We start from the raw sequence: 13,966 nt of genomic DNA, 5'->3' as shown, positions 1-13,966 counted from the left end.
GCGTACAACACTGCCGTACATAGTTCTACTCGGGTGTCGCCAGCGCTCCTAAATTATGGTAGAGAGCCTAGGCTGGCTAAGTCGTTGAGAAGACAAGAGGAAGGAGTCCCTAATATCGTACCATTAGCTGTACTGGATTGGGAGTGTAGAATAAAACGATTGTTGGCCCTTAGGGATCTAGTTGCTCATCATCGTAGCATCAGACCGTCAGGCAAGGTGTTATAACCGCCGTAGACGGGATATCCGCTACCAAGTAGGAGATATCGTCTGGCGTAGAACTCATACTTTGTCGTCAGCTGCCGACTATATCGCTAGAAAACTATCCCCAAAATATGCAGGTCCATTTTAGGGTTATTAAAGTCATTAGTCCGGTAATTTATGAGATTAAAAATGAGTCTGGAATATTGGAAAAGGCCCACATTAAGGATCTTAAACATTATTGGTCGATCGATCCGAACTGAGTTAACGAAAATCCTTTTTCACAGCAGAAGAATGTTGCTCAGGAAGGAGAAGCTCCCGAAGTTTCGTCCGGGAACCGCCTCGCAAGTAAAAAGATGGATCGTTCAAACCAGGCGCTTCGTACTCCGAAGAAGGCCCAAGGACCCGAGTGCGGAGCCACTGTTCGGGATGGCGAGGAGCCCGATCGATGTGGAGGACAGATTTCCAGAGTTCCCGATGATCGTCCAGCGGCGTCAAGGTCGACCGGTGACGGTGCCGGAGTTGGAAATCCTCAGGGCCCTCCCAAGAAGAAGCGAGGTAGGCCTCCAAGGCCCCGAATTGCCGAGGCTCAAAATTGGGCCACAGCGGACCAGCGAGAGGTTAGGGCGAGAGGAAGACCCAGGAGGAGAACCATCGGCATCCCGATCGCGCATCTCATCCGTCGTCGCGGCCCAGGGCGACCCCGAAAGATCGAGGGGAACCATCCCCAAGATCCCGAACTCCGTCGAGCCCAAGAGACAGGAGAGGAAGAAGGAGATCCCCGCCGTAGCAGTCGGATTAAAGATAGAAAATAAGGTACCTTCAGAATTCTCCCCTGTCTTGCGGCCAACGGTGGAGATTGGGATCCGACGTTGGGAACTGGACAGCGACACCGGAACCGGGAGGCGCGAGTCGGGGCCCGCTGTGGCCAAGGAAGATTCCCCTCGTCATATCCGGGATTTTGAAAGACCATCGCCGCTGGCTAGCATAGACGCGCAGGTCTCTGCCCTTTTGCGACTACCACCTCCCTTGGATTGTCCTGGGAAGGTGCGATCGGAGCCTCCCCGGATGGCGCCAGTCAGACCACCGGTTGGGCTGTCGGCAATGACGATCCTGAGCCCAAGGTCGGCTCAAGTTTCGTTTCCGACTCCGGTCCAGGACCAGAGGCTGGCTCTGTACCGGCCACCGGCGCGCTCCTCTCCGGGCGCACGCAAGGTGTATGAGGTAGCTTTCCTGCTTCCGATGATGCCACCACCGGAGAAGGGATGCCGGTATTGCCATCTAACGGGTCATCCATATCAGGCCTGCTCGGTCCCGAGAGGGATATTTTGTTTTTCGTGCGGCAGGCCGGGAGTTAGGGTCAGCCAGTGCTCGAGGTGCGTGGATAGGTACAGGCGAGGAGAGACGGGGCCACGACTCCCATTTGGGTCGGGGCACAGTCCTCATCCGAACCCAGTGCTCGCCCACCGGCTTCTAGTATTGCCTGGGTCGCTTCAGCGGTTGCTTTCCCCTCTCGGAGCCGGATTTGTTAATCCCACGATTGCCTTGCCTGGAGAAAGGGAGGCGCTGGATGCCGATCACCCAGTCATCCAGGCTCTGGCAGATGCCATCCTGAGGAGACTCTGATCATTGTACAGTTAGTTTGTAAGCTTTTCCATTAGTGTTAGGTTGTACAGTTAGTTGTAAGCATTTCTTGCCGTCTGAGTTTGAGCTCTATTTAGTTCTTAGTTTGAATAGTTAGTTACGAGTAGTTATTGATGTTCGATTTTGAAACTGATTTAGTATGACCTAGGATTTGTCAATTTCAGAGTACCTTAAGAATACAGCAATACCTTTTCTGTTAATGGGTCTGGTAAATAGTAAACTTCAAAGAATTTAATTTCCTTTTAGACACTATTACAGTCATGTTTGGGTAGGTCAATTGCTACCAGCATGAACTCGAAAATCTAGAAAACTAAGGAGTGAGTCTGAGAATTCTGATATGTCGAATGAGTGTAGATAGGAAATTTTAAAGTTTATTCTATTTAGAAAAGAAGGAAAGATGAGAGAACTGAACACATACTTCACGTCAAATTTAGAATATGGTTAGCTAGTAAATTTTTGTTGTAACAATGGATCAGACGTCCTACCTTTTGTTTCTGTGGAAAAATTGGAATCCTAAATCCCAACAACGCCTTCGAAATTCCTTTCGGATCTGAAAAGAACATCAGAGAAAAACAAAAACACTTCGACACAGCCACTCACGGATCGCACTCACATTACGGCATTGCCGCCACCAAACACACTTCCACGGTCCACCTTCTACTCCGACCCAATATTAATCCATCACATCCGGAGTTAAAAACCAACTGTCGACGATTATTAAAGATTGTAAGAATAACAACCGGCTCAGCACATGGCACGACTGACAGGCGGCCATTTTACCACTACCGGCACGTCTAACATCAGACGAGAACTAGTGCACAACTACCAGGGATGGTTATGGCGGAACCAGTCTTACCGATGAAGGTCGGACGTGGAGCGTAAGAGGGCAGCACCTACCGGACACTGGCTGAGAACGAGCAGGATGAGCGGGAAGGTCAGAAAAACGGCGCTACAAGTCAGTTCATGTTGGTCGTTCCCACTGAGAGGAAGAATCGTTGTACTATGGATATTTTACCAACGGAAATAAGGTAGGCGTCAGTCGATTCATCTCTATTTGAGTCATTGTTCTTTGTGCTTATTTTACCGTCAAATTTTGAATTATGGTGTATTAATTGTTTTTCCGGATTTTATATTGCTTGTGAGGTTATTGTATTTCCGCGAGTACACGAATAAAATTTATTCGTCGCGATGATTTTTAAGATGATAATTTTTGGTTAGTCGGTTTTCGGTCTTCGTTCTGTGTCATTCGGCAAGATCTTGTTTTTCTCCACCAGAGAAATTATATTCTACCGCTTAACCTTATAAATATTCTTTCTAACCATTTTCTTATAACGTCCTTTAATAAATTTAATTCATTAATTTTGCGTTAACAAAATTTAAGTGGTCTACTCGTTTTTCGCCCTCACTTTATCCCTCTCCGTGAGCTAGGGACTTATTATAAGAGAAAGTTAACATCTATTTTTTTTTCTATCTGAGTTTAAGTAATTATTGTGAAGTGACGCTGAGGAGATGTCTGGCGCCTTAAAGGTAAGTCCAGAAATTTGTGATGTCACTACTGGCCTTGTATCCCTCAAGGCTGGGATTGGCGTTATACATCTTCGAAATCTTTCTAAAGTCATTGAAATATTTTTAAAATCTTTTAAAATCTAAAATAAACGACATTTCTTATATATTTGTAACAACTTTTAAATATTGACATTTTTTATATTCATAAAACGTTTGGAAATCCTTTTAAAATCTTTAAAAGATTTAAAATCTTTGTGAAATTTTTCGAAATGTTCGAAGTCTTACTCGAATATTTATGAAATTATATGAAATAATTACAAACAGTCATGGATTTAATATAGCGTGTTAGCGGGTCATGGCCCGGGGCGGCAAATTTTGACGTAAAAGAAATTTTTATAAAGAAAATTATACAACAAAGGCGGCATTTTACGAATAGCCAGGGGCGGCGAATTCCCAATTCCGGGCCTGATTACAAATGATCATCATTGTTATAGTAAGTGTTTCTATCAAACTATTTTGCATTGATGTTTAATATTTGTGAAATTTTATTAAATTATAATTTAAAAAAAACAAATCTAACCAAAATGTCTTCTTATAAATCTCAAATAAGGATATCACCACACTACTATATACAAACATATTAAGTCGTCTCAAAAAAATTGGTTTATTTCAAAATAATAGAAAATTTTAACTCACCGCCGCAAGACTTTCTAGCTCTGCATCAAAGCTTATGCTGATCGATCAATTTCTTCTTTCTCTTCTTCTTTATTCTTTATTTTTGGCTTAACCGGCAAAATATAACACGATTTTCCGTTAACTATAAAATTTTCTTAACGAAAGAGCAGAAATGCGTTAAGTTGTCCCGCCACCTAGCGATCCTACTGCCAACTATTTGAAATCCACCAATAGAAATGCTGACATTTTTCTAGGGAAAAGGCGATAAAACTAAACGCGGGAGAATATTAAAAATAACCAACAGAATTTTTGCAACTCTATCAACGTCTCTCTATACATTTTCTGTTTTTACTCGTACTAACTAGTACTGTATGAACATTGGTAAAACAGTGTTGTGTAAAGAATAAGATCACTAACAATTTATGTAATATATTATCTATTTTAAGGTAAGTAACTTGAAACATTATTTAAAACTATATAATGGTAAAGAAAACGCTAAATCCTCTTTAAATCTAGTAATCCTTCAATTCTCTCAAATTTAACCTACACTGTAAGAAATGTTACTAAAAATAAATATCGTTCTTCAAGTTTTTTCTATGATTATTGTAGGAAAATTAAACATTTCTGGTAAATTGACTGTGATTATTCAAAGAATTTTACCATAACTGAATACAATTTACAATGAATGTACAATTTTCCCACAATAATCATCCGACTTAAAAATACCAGCGATTGTTGTGGCCATTTTACACTAAAATGTAATGAAAATAAAAATGTAATTTTAGGCTGTTTATGCGAATTTTTGAAGATAAATGTAATTTTATACGCAGAATTTATTGCTGCCTACATACCATTCCGGCTGTGGGAAAGTTTAGTTCTTGTTCAAAAATAGAGAAAAAGATAAACGGCAAAAAATTGGGCCAAAAATGCTCTTCATCTTTCTCACTCTTATGGGACAAAACCCAAACTTTACCACAGCCGAAAAGGTATATAAGCACCGAAATTCATTCAAAACAGCGCCGTAAGGTTTTAGCAGCCTCGTGATGCCGCAGTTGAATGCTTGATGGCGTTCCGCGTCCATGTCTTAGATTTATTATACTTTTATTATATTTTCATATATAACCTCCAAACAAGATTCTGACTTAGCGGAACTTGAATATTTTATAATTGAAATCGTAATACAATGTCTTTTACTTGAACAAATTTGTTCGCACGCTCGCCATGCTCGCAATAGAAACATAATTTTTGAGGTTATGACAAGCAAATGTAAAGTTAGATTTTTCCAAAACTGCTTTTTGCCACCTATATACGACTTTACACTGCAGCGATATTTTTTCTATCTAATTTTGGTAAATTTATTGCCACAGTAATCAATGTTATTTGTATGTTCTACGATCTTTGTGGTAAAATTACATAGAACTTTTTACAGTGTAATCTAAGAATCTTTGGAACAATTACAGAATTGTAAATATCTTAAAATAATTTATATCTACAAAAAGTTTGTTAAATATTTGAAATATAAAATTTCTTTTCAAAATATCCATGCATCATTTTAAAATATTTGTGAAACCTTTTTAAAGTCTTTTCAAACCTGTGGAATATTTATAAAGGACCCCGCACTAAATGTATGGGAAAATGGCTTTCGGTGGATTTAGCTGAAACTATGCATTTTTTAAGGTTATAAGTGCCGGATGAAATATGCGTAAAAAATCCAAAAAATGGACAGTTTTAGCGCTATGCGGCGCTAAGCGCTCAAGATCGGTGAATAAAACGAATTACAACAGATTTTGTTACAAAAGCGATGTAAACATAAAGATCACGATTTAGATCGTAGTCTGTCATATTTTTGCCTACATCGTTGACTCATATAGCGCGCTTCTAAAAACGATCAAACGCTAAGCGCCCAAGATTTTAACTTAACTAATTAATCACTTCTTTAAAGCAAGAAATGGTACCCAAAGTAAAATTAGTAACTAGAGCGCACATACCGATAATAACATTCTACCCTTCGCGAAAGCGTTGAACGCTAAGCGCTCAAGATCAGCGAATACAACCAATCCTGGTAACTTTAGCGACAAAACCGATGTCACTATAAGAATCACGCATCAGGAAGTAGTCAGTAATATGTTTAGCCAAACCAATGAGTTATATCGCGCGCTTCTTAAAACGATCAAACGCTAAGCGCCCAAGGTTTGAACTTGAATAAGTAATTACTTTTTTAAAGACAGAAATGGTATCCAAAGTAACATTAGTAACTAGTGCGCACATCGATAATAACAGTGTACCCTTCGTCAGAGGGCCGATCGCTAAGCGCCCATGATCAGCGAATAGAACCAATCCTGGTAACTTTAGCGACACAAGCGATGTCTGTGTACGAATCACGCATCAGGAAGTAGTCAGTAATATGTTTAGCCAAACCAACGAGTTATATTGCGCGCTTCTTAAAACGATCAAACGCTAAGCGCCCAGGGTTTGAACTTGACTAAGTAATTACTTTTTTAAAAACAGAAATGGTATCCAAAGTAACATTAGTAACTAGTGCGCACATCGATAATAACAGTGTACCCTTCGCCAGAGGGCCGAACGCTAAGCGCCCATTATCAGCGAATAGAACCAATCCTAGTAGCTTTAGCGACACAAGCGATGTCTGTATACGAAACATGTAAAATCTGTCTGAAATCTTTTACAATTTTTAAATAAAAGATGTTGAATCTGAAAAATTTTTCTCATCTTTATGAAATAATTTTTAAATCTCTGAAAAATTTGTGAAATATCATCATTTAAAGTATCTAAACTATTCCAACAATCTCAACCCCATTTATAGGATTAACAAAATATAAAAATAACAAAAAATTTTTATTTTTGTGAAATATTTAAAATATTTAACCTATTTTAAATTTATGAAATGTTTAGAAATCCTTGTGAAATCTTGAATATGATTAAAATTTTTGAAATCATTAAAATCTTTAAAATTTTATAAAAAATTCGAAATGATTGGATTTTAAATATTTAAAAAAAAAATGAAAATATTCAAATAACAATTTTTAATACAAGTAACTCAAAGGGATCTGTATCACCATCAAAGGTGTGCCATTAATACCATTAGCATTACCATACCAGAATATACCATCAATTAGTATAGATGTCATTCTACAATCCGTGAAATTGGAAATTAAATCTATCGATGAAGCTAACTCTGCAAATAATAAAAATACTTAACGTCATTTCTGACTATATTTAAAAAAAAAGATCTATATACTGTACTCGACTAGAAATCGAAACACAAAAATTCCGATTGCTGGAAAGAAATCATAAGAAGCAGCCTTAGTAGATGTTTTTTAGAAAAATTTAATTTTACCATTTATTATTTCTTTATTAATAATCGTGAGATATTTTCAAATCTATGTGAAATATTATAAATCTTTTAAAAATATTTTAAAGTACTTAAGATATTTTCAAATCATGAAAACATATAAAAAATTTTAATCTTTAAAATAATTCAAAATTCTTTGGTTTTTGTAATATCTTTAAAATCTTTGTAAAATCATTGAAAACTTTCTAAAATCATTGACATCTTTTTAAAATGTTTAAAAACCTGTAAAATATGTCTTAAATATTTTACATTTTTAAAATCTGTTAAATATTTTAAATATTCGAAAGTCGTTGTAAAATATTTTGAGAAATCTTTGCAAAATCTTTAAAATCTCATTGTTTCATTTATTTAACCTAATCCAAAAATCCTTAGACCAATTATAGGATTATCAAAATCGAAAAGTAATGAAATTTTTTTAATATTTTAACTTCTTTTTTAATCATTAAATGTTTAGAAACCCTTACGAAATTTTCGAAATCTTTGAAATTATTAAAATCTTTTAAACCATTAAAATTTTTTGGTATCTTTCTAAATCATTGCATATTTTTTAATGTTTTGAAATCTTTTAAAACTTTTATTAAAGAATTAAAATTGCAAAAATCAATTAAAATGTTTAAAATGGCTTAAAATCTTTGTAATTATTGAATTCTTTTGAAAGCTTTGAAATTTTCGTTAAATTCTCAAATCTTTTTTGAAAACACTAAAATATTTTAAATATTTCTGCAATCTTTGCAATATTTAAAAAATCTTTCAGTTGCTGAAATCCTGCTAACATTTCTATGAAATCTTGAAAATCTATTTCTTTCTTTTATCCAAAATAATCCAACAACCCTTAGATTAATTGCAAGATTATCAAAGTCTAAAATTGTAAAAAAAGTTGGAAATGCTTGTAAGATTTTTTAAACTTTTAAATATTTTTACTTTTTCAAAAACGAAACTTTGTAACAATACAAATGTTTAAACTTTATTTTTTAACATATCTTGACATAATTCGATCTCAGGAATCCAAAAGTTAAGTTTTTGAAAAATGTTCAAGTTGGTGTAAGGATGTGTGGAAGTGTGTTTGTGTGTAGCGCGTGCGTTGATATATTTCGCCAATACTCTTTTTATAATAACTCGAAAACAAGTGAAACTAGATTTATGAAATTTGAAGGGTGTATAGTCCTAATCGCGCCTATAACTGATTGAATTTAGAGCGCGATTAGATACGAATAAACATTTTTTTTTCGATTTCATATGTTTCTTAAAAAACAATTTAGAAATGATTTTTTTTGCAATTTTTATTGTATTAAGACCAAAAAACTTCTATACGTACACTTTCATAAAATATATCCCTATTTTATAAAAAAAAATGAGGTTCATTCAATAAATACTGTGAGAATTACCAAAAATGAATTCGAAAAATTCGAAATTTAAGCATTTTTATTTTTGAAATCTTTATGAAATCTAAGACAAATTTATCAAATATTTTGAAGTTTTGTTAAATCTTTTGAAATTTCGTGACATCAGTGCAATTATAAAAACGTATTGAAATCTGATAAATCGTTTAAAATCTCTGTAAAGTTTGTTCAAATCTTTAAAAACTTTATGAAATTTTTAAATATTCTTTGAAAACATTGACATCTTTGAAATATGACTGTATTCTTTGAAAAACTTTATAAAATATTTAAATTACTTAAATCTTTCTGACATTTCTAATAAAATCTTAAAACTTTAATCTTTTTATTCATCTTGAATAATCCAAAAGTCCTTACACTAACTCTAGAATTCTTAAAATAATAAAATAATTTAAAGCTTCAAAATCTTTTCAACTTTTTAAAATCTTTCAAATCATTTTAAATCATTGGGATCTGTTGTTATCTTTAAGATCTTTTTTAAATCATTGAAATATTGGTAATATCCTTAAATCTTTTTTCTATCTTAAATGTTTTACAATCTTCACGAAATATAAAACATTATTTATGAAATTACTGAAATTTTGGTTAAACCTTTGAAATGTTTTGAAATTTATTCAAATCTTTTGAATTTTTTAGAACTATTAAAACCTATCTGCAATACACAATAATACACATTCAAAATTCGAAAAAAAACGGGCTCTGAAAAACTGCTTGCAGATTTTACAAAGAAGCTTTGAAGCTTCAATGAGGAATCAGACCAAGCTAAGAAGACCCAGGTGCCTCGTTAAAGGAGAGTGGTCAGCCATTTGCGGGCACACGAATGGACCTGAAAATGTTTCCAGCGGGGACCTACTATAAAACGAAATGTGTTACAAAGTTCTATAAAATTTAAATGCCAAGGTGACGTCATCTCTATTAAAAGGCAAGTTAGGAAAAACGTAAAATAGTTTTATAAAATCTAAAATTCTAGCTCAAATACAGTCTATATCGAAGAAATCTCGAAACTATAGAGAACAGTTCTGTAAAATGACAACTGATTTTTCGCCGCAAAAAACTAATCTTTTGTATTATTATATTAATACTATTATACTCTAATATTTTTTCACATGTTTAACTACACCATTATTTACTATTACACAATCACTACACTATTTATAATCGCACGCTATGGAAATTTTTATTCGCCACGGGGTTCGAACCCTGTAAGTTTTGCATCCCTAATTCCTAAAGCCTCTCGGCTAACCTAACTAGAAGTATTACAAGAAAAAGCGGAAAAAAGTCTGAAACATAACCGACAGCTGTGCACGGCCGTCTGCACATTTCTGTAACTCATTCTATAAAAAATATTGCTAAGCTTATAATAATATATATAATATATCAGACTTTGAGGAATTCCAGAGCATTATTTTTTATATTTTAAAATCTTAAAGCTCATTTAAATTCTGCCAAAGTTCCTTAAAAAATAAAAAAGTTAAAATCTCTTAAATTCGTTAAAAATATTTTGAAACCTTTTAAAATTCTTTTCTAAATTTAAAAATTTTTAAATCATATTACTCCCATTAAATTCCTTGAAATTCCTGAAAGTCTATTTAAATTCTAAAAGATATTTTTATATTACATAAAAATCCTTAAACTCTTTTAATTTTTTTTTAATCATTAAAAATGCTTTGTAAGATTTTAAATTTCTTTACTTACTTTTTAAACCATATTAAATCCATTGAAATACCACAAAATCCCTTAAAATAACTAAAATTCTCTTGGATTTAAAAGTATCTTGGAGACTTTAAAATACTTGTTATAAAAAGTACTTTAAAGTCTTTTTAAATCTCTTGAAAATTCTCGTACTTTTTGGAATTCTTCTAAAATCTTTAAAAATACTTTAAAATCACTTGAAATATTTCGACATTGGTTTATCAACTTTTTTCTTTTTTAATCAAAAAGAATTTTTAAATACCGTTAAATTATTTTGAAACTAATTAAAATCCTTTTAAATACTTGAAAATATTGTGTAATTACACAATAATACATAAACTCTTTTGAAATTACTTGGAATGTTTTTAAATCGTTTGAAATAATTCGAAATCATTAAAAGCTTGTATAGCGTGAAGAGAAATTGAGAAATATGTCAGAAAATTGGTGAATATTTAGACATATTTCGGAATATTTTATAATATCAAACATATTTGAGATTATAAAGTATTTCAAGAATGACAAGAATATCTAAGAATATTGAAAGAATACACTGTAAAACAATTTTCGGGAATTTTCCCGAAAATGTTTGGGAAGCTAATAACCCTAACATTTCGGGAATTTTCCCAAACATTCCGTAGGAGAAATTTCGGAAAAATTTCGGGAATTTTCCCAAATATTTGGGAATTTTCTCTAATATTTTGTAGGGAGAATTTAGGAAATTTTTCCCAATTTTAGGGAATTTTTCCTAACATTTTGTAGGGAAAATTTCGGAAGTTTCGAAATTTTTGGCCTTGTGTTTTGGGTTTTTTTTTTAAATATAGATTTTTTTCTCACATTATTATATTTTAGTCAAGTATATTTTCATTAATAACAATAAATTAATTAAGTAATTGTTTCAGAGAAATGTTTAGGCAAATAGTTGAAATTTAACTATTTTTTCCATGAGTTTCACGACTGGCGTAGTTTCTTCAGCTCTCTCACAGTTTCTTTTTCTTCCTCTTTTATTTCCTTGAAGAGAATTTATTTTTAAAAGTATCCTGCAAAAAAAATAATGTTTCAAGTATAATTGGTCCATCTTGAATTTTTTCGGTCCTAAGGTAGTTCTAAAGGGTGAACCTCAAACTTTAGAACAAAATATAATAAGTAGCGGCCCTGCGGACTTAAGCTCAAAAATAATTAGTGAAGACAATGTCCGTATCACCGTGCCTTCTCATAAAGCTGAGAAAATAATTTCGGTTGCGTCAGCTGCGTGTTTTCAATGGGAATGTAAAAAAATGCAGTGTTTTAAATGTTCCTTAAACGATCTGGAAAATGGAAACTTTTCGAAAACAGACATCAAAATTTATTTTTTTTTAAATTATTAATAGACTTACCTTAAATTTTGGTGCAGGTTTTTACTTTGTGCTTTTACTGATGGACGTCATAAACTCCAAAACTTAAGGCTCCTTCAAAACACTTTACTCACTTTAAAAACGGAGAAATGTTCTGTCGAAACGGTCGAAGGTAACTGACCTGAAGGATACATATTTCAGTTTCAATTGTCCGTGAGTATCCTGGAAAATTTTTAGTCACTCATACCGTGACTCATTTTCACCCTCAACTTAAGGTTTGAAAACCCTTCAGGTATATCGGACGGCTGTTGCTATGTGTATCTCGGGAAACAAAGAGTCAAAGAAACAAAGAAATCTAGAAAACAAAGAAAAAAGAATGTGAATCTAAAGAAATGTATATACTAGAGAAACAGAGAGAGAGAGAGAGAGAGAGAGAGCGAGAGAGATGCATTGCTAGAATGGTTAATGTAGTCGGCTATATAGTCTTTTAGAACTATAGTTTAACTAATGATAGCATCAATTTATTGATGCAACATATTTAACAAGAAAAAAAGTAAAAAATACAGTAAAATACATACTTAAAATAATATCAGAACATAAATCATAAAAATAAAAAACGCAATAAAATTAGTTAGAAATGATCATAATTGTCAACAATTATATGACTTACTGGATAAAATTATACCAAAATAATACCTAGCTCTTCATGAAAAATAATTTTCAGAATAAAAGTATAACAATATTAAGTTCTTATGTTTTTGTAAATTTCTCAACCTTTACGAATTATTCCTGATTTATCGGAATAATTCCCTGTTCATTCCGAAATTTTTCTGAAAATTAGGGAAAATTATCTATTTTTTCAGAAAAAATTTTTTCCCTACAAAATTCGGAAATTTTCCCTATAAAATGATAGGGAAAATTCCCGAAATTTTTTACAGTGTACGTGTATGGGAATATTTACTGTATGTATCAGGAATATTGGAATGATCTACCACTCATCATATAGAAATAAATTGGTTTAAAAATATCACATTTTGAAGAAACAATTTTTTATTTTAAATACATGTTACATCCCTTTGGTATATATTTTTAATCATCGGCGACTTTTTTTATTGATTAGTCTTAGAAATGAATTTTTTCTTTGATAAATGATGTATTGAGGCATTCTTAATATTAATGTTTTTTTTCGAGATATTTTAAAGTTGCTGAAACAATTATATCATCCACTCTAACTCTTTTCATAAAAAAAGTTAAAAGAAATTTAGTTTGCAAAGAAATTTAATTAGTTCTATAACATATAATTAAGTACTTTCATTATTCACTCTTATATAAACTTTATCTTTTCAGCATTATTTCATTTCGTAAGAATAATATTCAATTTTGTGAATCCTCAATTTTAACTATATTCATAACTCATTAAAAAAAACTTATTTGAAGAAATACAAATTGTTTAAAAATTTAGAATAGTATCTGAATACATAAAGTGTTAAATTACACAGCCACACAAAAAAAATAAAAGTGTGCGGATCTAGTAACAAGACACACGTATTCCTATGGATTTTGGGGCGCTGAATTCAAATTCGGTATCAAAAATCACCCATCACGTTATGGTTGAGCCATAACCTCAAAAATGACGAAAAATCATGCATTGAGGCAAATAAATTTCAAAATAATGCCAGTGATGCAAATTTTCACTTCAAAAACATGTCGACAACTGTGAAGGATCAACCCTTGCTTGATATCAACTTATTTAACATAACTTTACTTAACAGAACCTGACCTCACATAACCTGAATTAACAGAAACTTATTGAACTACACGTAAAGCTCTGGAAGCATATTTTCCCAGTAGCAAATGTGTGCTACATCGAATGGGTCAACTCGAGCCTAACCTAGAAATAAATCTAACCTAGAATAACCTAACCTAGCCTCACAAAACACAATTAAACTGATTGTGTTGTCCCGTTGTGTTTGCGGTACCGTTTGAATCAGCTTGGGCTTAACCTGCAAAGAGGTCAAACCTATCTTAAGCTAAAATAATCTGACCTAACCTAACATAACCTAACTTAACTTCACGTAACACAATTAAACTCATTGTGTTGTCCCGTTGTGTTTGCGGTACCGTTTCATTCAGCTTCGGCTTAACCTACA

The 13,966-nt window shown here is 33.0% G+C and overlaps 1 protein-coding gene across 6 annotated transcripts in view; it reads right to left on the bottom strand.

Annotated features, from left to right (window-relative positions):
- Positions 1–13,966, bottom strand: part of LOC117172747 (zinc transporter 1) — a 491,563-nt gene that overhangs the window by 408,028 nt on the left and 69,569 nt on the right. For 3 of the 6 annotated variants that reach the window (XM_033360933.1, XM_033360935.1, XM_033360939.1), the window contains exon 2: positions 11,859–12,171. The exons of the other annotated variants lie outside the window; for them this stretch is intronic. The gene's annotated coding sequence lies outside the window, so the exon portion shown is untranslated. The remainder of the gene's footprint in view (positions 1–11,858; positions 12,172–13,966) is intronic. 6 annotated transcript variants of the gene reach the window in all.

This window comes from Belonocnema kinseyi, chromosome 5 (genome assembly GCF_010883055.1).
Source record: "Belonocnema kinseyi isolate 2016_QV_RU_SX_M_011 chromosome 5, B_treatae_v1, whole genome shotgun sequence".
Classification (NCBI taxonomy): domain Eukaryota; kingdom Metazoa; phylum Arthropoda; class Insecta; order Hymenoptera; family Cynipidae; genus Belonocnema; species Belonocnema kinseyi.
Note: the sequence above shows the minus strand (reverse complement) of the source record. Positions and strands in the feature narration are given on the sequence as shown.